At 37.5% G+C, this 11,127-nt stretch overlaps 2 protein-coding genes across 3 annotated transcripts in view; both read right to left on the reverse strand.

Moving 5' to 3' along the window:
• klhl29 (kelch like family member 29) overlaps positions 1-11,127 on the reverse strand; it is a 189,102-nt gene that overhangs the window by 85,980 nt on the left and 91,995 nt on the right. The gene's annotated exons all lie outside the window — the stretch shown is intronic.
• napbb (N-ethylmaleimide-sensitive factor attachment protein, beta b) overlaps positions 4,632-11,127 on the reverse strand; it is a 173,848-nt gene continuing 167,352 nt past the window's right edge. Inside the window, exon 11 of the transcript XR_014536868.1 lies at positions 4,632-4,775. The gene's annotated coding sequence lies outside the window, so the exon portion shown is untranslated. The remainder of the gene's footprint in view (positions 4,776-11,127) is intronic.

Genomic DNA, 11,127 nt, shown 5'->3' on the forward strand with positions numbered 1-11,127 from the left:
CAGCCTAATCAGTGCAGTTAACATCGCTAGTTCACAAACACGAGCAAACAATCATATTATGATGTTAGAGAGGCCAAACAAGCTGTGTGTTTAAATAGTGAATGCAGCTTTTCTCCTGGATCTGGTTGAAGTCAGTTCCTGTTTCCTGCCCTGGTGTGACTGGATATGCTTGTGTTCATGCCAGGTGATACTGAGGATAAGATCAAGGAAAGTACTGAAAACATTGTCTAGCACAAATCCTCTGTGGACATGTTGAGTCCAGTGGAACTGTAGAGATGATCCTACAGAGCAGAAGTAGCCCTCTCCCACCCTCATCTTTACAGACCATTCTAGCTGTGCCTAGACTGCACATCTAAAAAAAAGAAAAAAGAAAAAGACACTGGGCCTCTATTCCACACAGAGTCACACTGTACAAAGCCTTCATTGTAGAGGCACACTGAGAAAGGCTATTTTGGGGAGGCTACTGTCTGACTCTGTGTTTTTTTATCTAAGGAGCTCTGGTGCTATTTTAAAAATGTCAGACGTTTTAATGATGTGTGTTTAATTTTGCCGGTTTCTTTCTTTCTTTCTTTCTTTCTTTCTTTCTTTCTTTCTTTCTTTCTTTCTTTCTTTCTTTCTTTCTATGTATATACATACATACATACATACATACATACATACATACATACATACATACATACATACATACATACATACACACACATATGCACACAGTATAGATAGATAGATAGATAGATAGATAGATAGATAGATAGATAGATAGATAGATAGATAGATAGATAGATAGATAGATAGATAGATAGATAGATAGATAGATAGATCTCAATATTCTACAAATGAACAGAGAGAGAGAGAGAGAGAGAGAGAGAGAGAGAGAGAGAGAGAGAGAGAGAGAGAGAGAGAGAGAGCGAGCTAGCTGGATGTCTGCTGTGACACTGGAGGTATGCTCACACTATATATATATCTCCTAGTCTGTACCTTTCAGTCAATCCCAGTCTGACTCCTCTATACCAGGGAGCGTGACTGTACTTTAGATGAGAAAAGAGAAGTAATAGAGGACTAGAACCCCTGAGATGTGTGCACAGCAGGCCAAAAACGACTGGAAATGCCAGACACCATCACGTTTTCTTAAAATCCGAGTGCTGCTCTACCAAAGAACAATCTTTGGAATTATCAGAGAAAGAAACAGAAGAGTGTTAGAGGTGTGTGTGTGTGTGTGTGTGTGTGTGTGTGTGTGTGTGTGTGTGTGTATGGGGGGGTCAGAAACAGTGCAGTAATTAAAAGTTTCTCTCATCTCTTATGCTTACACACATTCAAAATCTGCCACCTGCCACTTGCCTGCATTAGCAGCACCTCCAAATAGTAACAGAACAATGGGCTCTCTAAAGCAAGCGGATGTCAAGTCTTAACAAAGGTTTCCTACTGGGAGCAAAAGTAGGCCTTTCGCTCCAAATACACACATGATACACATAAAAGTTTAAAATCACAAAAATCTGAAAAGAATACAATGTGATGATTAACACAAATAGATGCTCTTAATTAACACCTGACAAATATCACATTGTGTTCAATTTTCATAAACACTTCATTAAGGGATACACGCACTTCAAACTGATACAACCAGAACAAACCAGGATGTCTAAAAGGTTTTGGATTAACCATGTTCATCTATTTACAGTTAACATAAGTATCTAAGACTAGGCTTTTTTCCCATTCAATATCAATTACAAACCAAAGGAAGACCTGCTCTAGTTGCACGGCTTTGCACGGGACATTAAAGGCCAATTTAAATGCATCTAAGAGACAAGGTCCTGTGCCACTGCCTAACAATCAGAGCAATCTCAGGGGACATCAGCGTGTGTAAATTGAATCCAAATAAAAATTTCACTAACAAAAAACCCCTGCTGATGTTGTATGCTACAGACAATATTCCGGCCTAATTCAGTGTTTTTAACAAATCATGCGGGAACGGGAAACATGGGAGCTGGAGAGCAAAAATCCAGGCCTAAAATGAGCTTCTTTTATTAGTTTCTTTCTCGCCTCCATTCCTCTATTGGCAGTCCAGAGAGGGTAATATGGAGGTGTGCAGGGGGATGGGGTAAGCCGGTGGCACTAGCATAGAGAAAAAAGACCCATCCATCATCACACGTCACATCATTTCCTTTGACATGTCATTTTCACTTGGCCCCAGACAGGCTGTTCTGATTCATCGACTGTAACTACCACTTTGACCCAAAAGAGCCAGGAAAAAAAAAGCTTTAGGCAATTCTTTTCTTTCTTTTTTCTTTTGTGTCCATAACCTATACAGCTGTCTACCAAAGTAAACAACGAGATGCTAAAATGTGCTCGCAATCTGTTCTGGATTCGGTGTGCTTGACTAGAATGTTTGAATTGCGATGTGAACCATTGTCTATTGTAGTGGAAAATCCATTCAGTATAAAAAGGGAGAGCCAAAGAATACAAAATATGTCAGACATTTAAACTTGGAATTGTCATAGTTCCACTTTTAACAGTACACCAAAGTACTTGAAATATGCAAATCGGTCAGATACATCTGCAAATTAAAGGTGTGATTTGCAGAATTCTCAAGGACATCTCAAATCCGATAGACAAACGCTCCTTATTAAATATCAATTTCTAAGCTTTAACCCGAACTTCAGCATCAGAACAAATGTTCAAGCAAATAGCAGTCTTTAAAAGCTCTTGGCTTTTTTTATAAAAGGGATGAGGATGAATAAAGGAGGATGTATGATATTTTATACTGTAGACGGAAATGTAATAATTTCTTTTCTCAGCCTAAGGATAGTGACAGAGCTTGGCTTACATTTCAACACACAGACGCAGAACTCTGGTACAACAGTGTACCCATATTAATACTGACAGGTTTACACAGCAGGTCATAAACACTCATTAAAACCATGCATGCTAACATTTCCACGGGCTACTTTTTCTTATTTACAAAGGCTTATTGAATTTATTCATAATACATGCAATTTCAGTTGGAAACTGTGTAGTAAATCTGTTTTGTGGCACTCGCTATTAATGCCAAAAAATATGCTTGACTAGCCAAGACGGAAACCCGACCTCACAAAGCTTCTGTGGTTATTTGATTTGCTATAAAACAATAAACGATTTTAATTTGAGGCTTGCTATCCACTTCCCATAGCGAGAGGGCTTGTTCTACTTTTAATGCTGCAACATGTCTAAATAACAAGAAGCATTTTGGGGAAAACAGCCACCTCCCTTTTCCATCCTCATTCGATCTATAGGAACATAGGCACATAGATGTCTACTTTAACCTTCAGAAATACCAGCGCAAACGTTATATGATCTTTAGGTTGGCTAGCATGCAAGCTATCTAAAGGTATGTGTATTTTTTCCCCTGTGTAGATAGCAACCAATAAGAAGAACTTGTGAAATGAGTTTCATTCCATGTCCAGATAAATAGCATGACATTTATGGGGGGGGGGGGGGGGGGGACATTTGAAAGGAAACGAATTGTTGAGATTGAAAAGAATACATAAAAAAAACCAATCAGTGTATTAAGAGATGAATAAGTTATTTTTTATATTAAAGCAATTATGCAACTTTATTTCAACTAAGTGTTTTCACATATAGTTATTTTTAAATGAACCATATTTAATCCTGTTCAAGTTGAGATCTAGCTGAAATATGCCCTCAGTGCTTTTTGCTGTTCACAATATAGAACTCTTTTTGGACATTGTGAATTTGGGGAGATCTCAGGCCACTTGTTGTTTACACCATAAATAAATACAATACTACTGTTTCATAGTGAATATGTGTAACATTGTTTAGTGATCATGAAAAATGTTTGATTTACTCAAATATTATTTATTGGATGAAAAACAGAGCACGGTAAACTGATTTAACATCTGATTCTTTTTTATGCTGAACCATCACAACCAACTCATCAGTCATGAGCTACTGAATAGTCCTCACTAATATAAGAGGATGAGGTTGACAAAATACATACATATACCATAATTTCCGGACTATTAATCGCACCCATATATAAGCCGCATGCACTGAATTTGACAAAGATTTTTATTTTGAACATAAATAAGCCGTGTCTACACTGAAACTAATGAACTTTACACAGGCTTTAACGAAAGACAGTGCTTGTTACACGGTGTAACGGGTGAAATATGTTGTGGCTCCTTTAAGAGCAAAGCGGCATTTTGAGAATAGCCTGCCGCCGCATTTTCCGGTATTACTGCATGTGTGCAAGACCGAGGAATATGTCCTTATTATTTTCTGATGCTGATTTCTAATTTTCTTTGACTAACCCGTAACGCTGTTGCCAAGAAAAATAAAAAAGCACGAGTTTTGGAAACCTGTCTGTGCCTATATGATTTCTGTTGCAACTGGAGTTAGCGAGCTATCCCTTCACCCTGACTCAACACGTTACAACAGCTTGTATCTAAACAGTAGCCTACCAAGAAAGTCATTGTTTCCTGTCTTCCTCCTTCCTTTCACAACAATTTCTCTCTGGAGTTTTTCTTTGGCATCGTCGTGCATTTAAAAATCACCACTGGTGGAAGTTTTTTCTCCCGATGCCGTGCAGCTCAGAACACAGGTGAGGTGTTTTTTTTTCATTTCCGTTCGGAAATTTTATTGGTCTAATGTTATGGGGTTCAGTTTTTTGGCTTGAAGTTTGTGGAACCGGGAAAAACCCAGGAAAAATTCATAAATTAGCCGCTTTGTTGTTTAAGCCGCGGGGTTCAAAACGTGGGGAAAAAGTAGCGGCTTATAGTCTGAAACTTACGGTACATACACTAAATAATTGTTGCTGTTACTGAAACAGTAATATTATCAATGCTGTCTAACACCCTGCACTCCATATCATAATTCCTAGTAACACATTGCCTCTATTAGTTTATCTGTCCTGTTGCTATCTAACACTGCTGCCCTTGTTGTGAGACCATATGACCCCACTGGCAAGCCATTTGGGTTGTTTTTCTGTTAGGTGACAGAAAACTGGAGAAAAATGTCTTTACTGCAAGCAAAATCTGAAGCGGACTGAGAGCACTTTGTTTTTCACAAGACACAAATCAAATGGGCCACAAAATAAACCACAAATAAGAGCACATCTGAAGGAGGTTGGAGTATGGTTCGCTTGTGGGTCACTCTAAATGAGTCCTTTTGGTGTGTTCACATATTCCCAAAAAGATGTCATCAATCTTTGTCCACTTCCAAACGCCCAACTCTCAAATTCCAAATCTAAAATGAAACTAAAATTCCTTACAATTCAGAATAATTGCCGAGATAAGTTATACTGTGATCTTATGCAGAAAATCGTGACATGACCATCAAGCTCCTATTTAAGATATTTTCCTGCTCCCATTGTGTAACCAGACATGATTTTTTTTTTCATTCAAACTTGCCTGAGACTCAATTTGTGTGGAAGTGTGGAAAGGCACAACACAGAAACAACATGATGTATGTATGTATGTATGTATGTATGTATGTATGTATGTATGTATGTATGTATGTCTGTATACTGCAACATACTGCAGAGTGCTAACCACACACATACAAAATGGCTGCTGTCTGCCAACCAAAAGGGTACAGAGGACTGCATAAATGCGGCATGAAACAAGAAATAATGCAAAACAACTCTGTTTTAAATGATTTTACAACAGGCTTTATTAAAAACCTTAAGCTTTTTACTTATTCTGCTTTCAATACAGAATAATAACAATCTTCAGCAAAACTTTCAGCAAAGGCTTTGTGTGACTGAATTCTGAAAAAAAATAAAAAATAAAAATCCAGTAGAAACAAGTCTGCTTTTGATCAATTGTTTAACTAAATGCATCAAAAACCAAGACCTGGAATTACACCAAATAATCTGAATTCTGAAAATGATGCATTTCCCCCCAAGAAAATTCTCTATGAAAAGGTTTATTTTAATGTCCAATTACTGGCAGGCAGAAATAGCCTCATTGTCTTCCAGCCCTATGTTTGTCAATAGATACACATCAGTGTAAAACAACTAACAAAAAAAAAAAGACCCGATAAAACCCAGGTCATTAAAATGAGAAAAATACTCAGTCAACTGTCTCACATGAGTCTGAGCATCTTGCCTAAAGGCACAATAAACATATCCACATCATTCATTCTTAGTGCAACTTCATGGTTAAAAAAAAATATATATATCAGATTAATAACTTCTTATATAAATGTAATTTACATTCCTGCAAAGTGGCCTGGTCCATGTGTGTGATGTGCACTCACCCATAGCCTTACTTTCTTTCCTCTTTATTTAACACCATTCCTTCACTGCAGGCTTGCAGCAGAGCAGACTGCCAGAAGCAAGTTTGGCCTCCGAATTTAACACATTGCTTCTAGTCACACTTAGGTGATTTCTTTTACTTTACACTTTTACAAATGTAAAGGGTGCTAGAATTTCTTTTAATAGAAACAGGAGACAGGTCCGTCAGTGACACTTATTGAAACATTTCTACTGATATATTATCGCTACTGCTATCCAATAACCCCCATCCTCCTCCCTTATAGCACTAAAAACTGATTTAATATGGCAAAGAGTTCCAAGCAAGGACACTAACAGAAGAGTTGCCTTCAGTGCCCCAACAATCGCACTGTGAGGTGCAGCGTATGGCAGTGGAACGAATGATCTGGATTTTTGTTTTTCCCCCACAGAATATTATTCGATTTCTGTACTCTTAATCACGGTGCATATAGAAGTTTATATGGAGAGTTTTCAAATGAATTATTTTAAATTGTTGATGGACAGATAAGGATTATGTAATATAAATAGGTTATAGGCAAAAATGCTTGGGAAAAAAAACATTATAAAACAACATATAAGTGGAAAACGCTACAGGGCCCTTAGCAAAAACCTGAAACATCCTTGTTTGAACATAATTTTACAAGTGGTTTGATTATATGCAGTTGGAAAGTTCATGGAAGCACAACTAATTATACCTGCTCAGAAATGCAGTAAAAATCAAAACAAAAAGAACAAATGTTATAGTGAAAACAATAAGCAATGAACTGCACCACAATACTCTCCACCGCTTCACCTCAACAAATCTCCTCTACTAAAAAAGACGTTTAGCACAAAGAAAGTCGCACTTGAGCATTTACAAAAATCTGAATTTTTCTGGAAGTAAAGCTAAACTCGTCATCCATAACTGCACGTAGCAAGTTTAGAGAAAAGTAGTGTCACGCATTTGATCCCAAGAACAACGGGGCAAAGTGAAGAACAGTGATGGGAACATCATGTTACATAGCAGCTTCTCTGCAAACAGTACACATTACTAAAGGAAACATGATTAAAGTAAAACACTTATAAAAAAAGATTTTAATCTTATTGGCCAGTAAACCGAAACGAAGAAGAAGTTGGCGGTTTAACAAGATAACATCCCCAAATGTGCGTCTAAATATACTTCAGGAAGGCCTTGCATTGCATAGCCATCTCCTGACTTTATTTACGAAGGATTATGAATTTGTGAGCAATCAGAAATACCCTCGTAACCTTGGGGAAATGAAGATAAGTTGTCAAGAGGAATGGATCAAAATTGATGCAACATGCTGCAAATGACCTAATTACTTAACACTGAAGCTGCCAACAACATCTTTGCAATACAGTATTAATGTTGATTTATTTATCGAAATACAAATTTCAAGTTTTAAACATTGCCTTTGTTTTAGCTTAAAAGCACATCATTTTCATTCATATTTTTAAGTCAAAAGACATTGCGCGTTATAAATTTGAGGTGGATACGTGTGCTAGGAAAATGTGTACAAGGCCAGCCAGAATTTATAGTGTCTCTATAGTGTGTAGTTTAACAGAAAAGCCTATTAATTTGTGATAGAAGCACAAAATACAATTACATGGATTTTTATTTAAATGGCCACAATTGTTTTTCTTCATTAACGTCATCAGTGCGCTTATGCACATCACCGAATGTGTTGGACAGCTTCCAAGAAATGAGCTCTTAGCCCTCAAATATGTCAACTAACGTTAAAAAAAAGGAGAAATTGACGCAGAATGTAGAGATATCCAGATCCAAATCCAGATACAGATCCTCTATCAGTGATGATCATTTGTGTGCTGTCCTTCACATATCCACCTCTGATATTCATGATGTATATGATTCTATCTTCCACATTTTCTCACTGTAATGTTTCATTTACTGTCTCTTACAGTGGTATATCATATATATATTGGAACTTACTTAAGTATATTATTGCCAATAGTATATATAAAATATATTATATTTATTCCGGCTCTCTAAAACTATTCCAATTTCTCATCTAGCCCTTTTGGAAAAATAAATGCCCACCCCTGGTGTAGCGAGACAGACAGTCAGAAAAAACAAACAATCAAGAAAATAGATAAATTTTAACAACACAATTTTACATCAAAAATGCCTCAATTACTCATAAATGCAAAGAAAATAAGCCTATTAGCCATACATTTCAGAAATGTGTATCCGAGTTGTCAGTGACTTTATGTTATCCTAGCTGGATTTTAGATATTGAAGAGCAATTTTAAATTGTAATGTGTCCTTCTTGGCACTTACTGATGTTTCTCATTTAAAAGCTGTCAGAATAAAATACAGGAAATGCATCTACTTTTCTCTTCATGCTAGTGAAGGCTTGGCAACCAACACAAACAATAATGTTAGATCATTATGGCAGACTCATCGACTTCGCCTTGATTTGTGAAATCAATAAACCTAAATATGCTACATTCAGCAGCAGAGAAATGCTTTAACTTTACCTCCAATGGGACTAATAAAGTCTGGAACAGTTTAATCAGGCTTGGTGGAAAGATAGTAATTAAATGACTTTGTAAAAAAGCGTAGAAAAGGTCGTGGAGAGATGAATATCATTCAGATCATTCACACAGAGGAACAGCAAGTCTCATTATTGACAGAAATTGAGTGAGATCTTATCTGTGAAATTACACATTAGTAACCTCTTCGAAATATACATTTCAAACACTGCGGAGTCTTTTAGGGATTATTTATTTAATCAGAGATGTGGTTCATTTACAGAAATCACACGTAGATGTGATGCACTTTTAGAACGATGGGTTTAGCTATTTGCAATCCTACTGAGGTATAAAAGTTATTTGGTTTTTTTTAATAATAGTTTTAAATCGCAATACACAGCATTTATTACAATATCTGCTGGCAACGAATCTAATGAATTAAGGCACAAATGCAACCTGAAAATTGCATCTGTATCACAAGGATGCTACGTGCAAAACACACAAACACGGACATGTTAATGCCTATCAATGCTGACAGGATGAAGCCACCAAAGTAATAGACCAAATTAATGACCGCACACACCCATGGTGGTGGAGTTATCCCAGTCATTTGGTGTGCAGTAATTAGCACATGCCTGTGTTCTGCTGAGATTGTTATCTAATGGGGATGCAGGAGCCAGAGAGGATGAGAGGGACACTGCCTTCATGAGTAGCACATGAATCTGTTTCTCCGCCTGGACTTTTTCAAGAGTCATTAAGCTTCTTTAAATGAGGTCGTTAAAACTGATGAAATGAGGCGGTATATTCAAGTCCAGAGACTGGAGACATGGAGACTGTTCTTCAATGTTTCCCACTCCAGTGGGCCATCAATCTGCACCCACAGGAGGCTAATGCCCCATGGCAGGAGTGCATGGGGGCAAGAGTCAAGGAAATGAAATGCCTATAAGCAGCCTCATTATCTTGCAATAACTCCAAAGTAGAAATATTTGTCTCGCCAGCGTTAATTGCGACACTGGCCATGCAAGGATGTGAGAAAACGTCTACAGCAGATGTTTTTTTTGCATTGCACTTATATTTTTGCTAAAAATATGACAACTTGCAGCTGCACCTGTCTCTGATGTAATGAGAATATTACTCTTATATTACAGATATTACTCTAGGTGTTTGCCGAGTTTTCAGTCTCAGACAGTAACCCCGGCGTAGGTGGGTGATGCGACAGCTCTCAAGGTGTGGAAGATCGATAAAAGCCGTGACATGCCTGCTAGGGATCTGAGGGAAAAACGAGAGTATGTGAGCCGACTGACTCTATGGACAAACTCAAGTCCTCCTACCATTTGGCATCATGACACAAACATCACTCCTACACTTGCACCTGCAGGCCACCAATTGTCTATTTCAGGAAATTTCCAAACGGCAATGGATGGTCCGCAACATCGACCATATCAATCATCTAGTGATAACATGATGCAGTTGCTGATACCATTCAGTTTGTAAACAGCTTAATCCCAGCTTTGTCCATGTTCCAAATTTGTCTTGAGTTTTGAACAAAATGTAAAGCCTAAAAGTTTCTAAGTAACTACATTTGTGTCGTATAGTGGGAACCCGCAAATTTTCCAAGCCACGAGTTCCGAAAGGCGAATTATCGGGGGTTGACTGTACACTAAAATCCTACATATTTTACTGAAAGAAAAAATGTGAATCAATGAAGCTGTGGGGCTGATTGTACAGAAGTCTAGTAAAAACTGACTGTATAATAAACTCTGCCATGTATTAGAAAATTTAAGCCCCCAAACCTGGTTGCCTCTGCCAAGGTTAAGACTTGGTCATCTGTGAATTTTTCAAGTGAAAAATAACCCCAAACACGCTTCCAAATACACACTGAAATGTATGCGGACACACAAATCAATTATTTGCATTCTCTCACTCTCTATCTCTCTCGTGCTCACTTGCTTGCTTGCTTGCTCGCTCTGTGGTCTGAACTGAAGCGGGGGCAGCCCACATGAGCAGAACTAAAAACATGCACCCTGAATTCTAGAAGCTGTGTGGTGAAAGGGCAAAGATCCCTCCACAACTGCCTCCAAACTATAACAGCAAGAATCTCCCTGCTCTTCTTTTCTCTTAGACAAGTTTCAATTACTATTGTTGCAGAATATTTTTGAAAACAGACTTCTGCAGAAAAGAAAATAAATTAAATGAATTTTATGTCGAAAGTTAAATTAAACACATGTTCAAATATAAATGTGCTTCATATAGATGTTTAAGTTTGTATACTTCAAAGTGAGTTGAGTATTGTAAAATCTATTTTTACTCGTCTCCTCAGAGAATGACTACAATTCCTCTGTTTGGCATTCAATACAATGCCG

The sequence above is a fragment of the Silurus aristotelis genome (genome assembly GCF_946808225.1).
Source record: "Silurus aristotelis genome assembly, chromosome: 15".
Taxonomy (NCBI): domain Eukaryota; kingdom Metazoa; phylum Chordata; class Actinopteri; order Siluriformes; family Siluridae; genus Silurus; species Silurus aristotelis.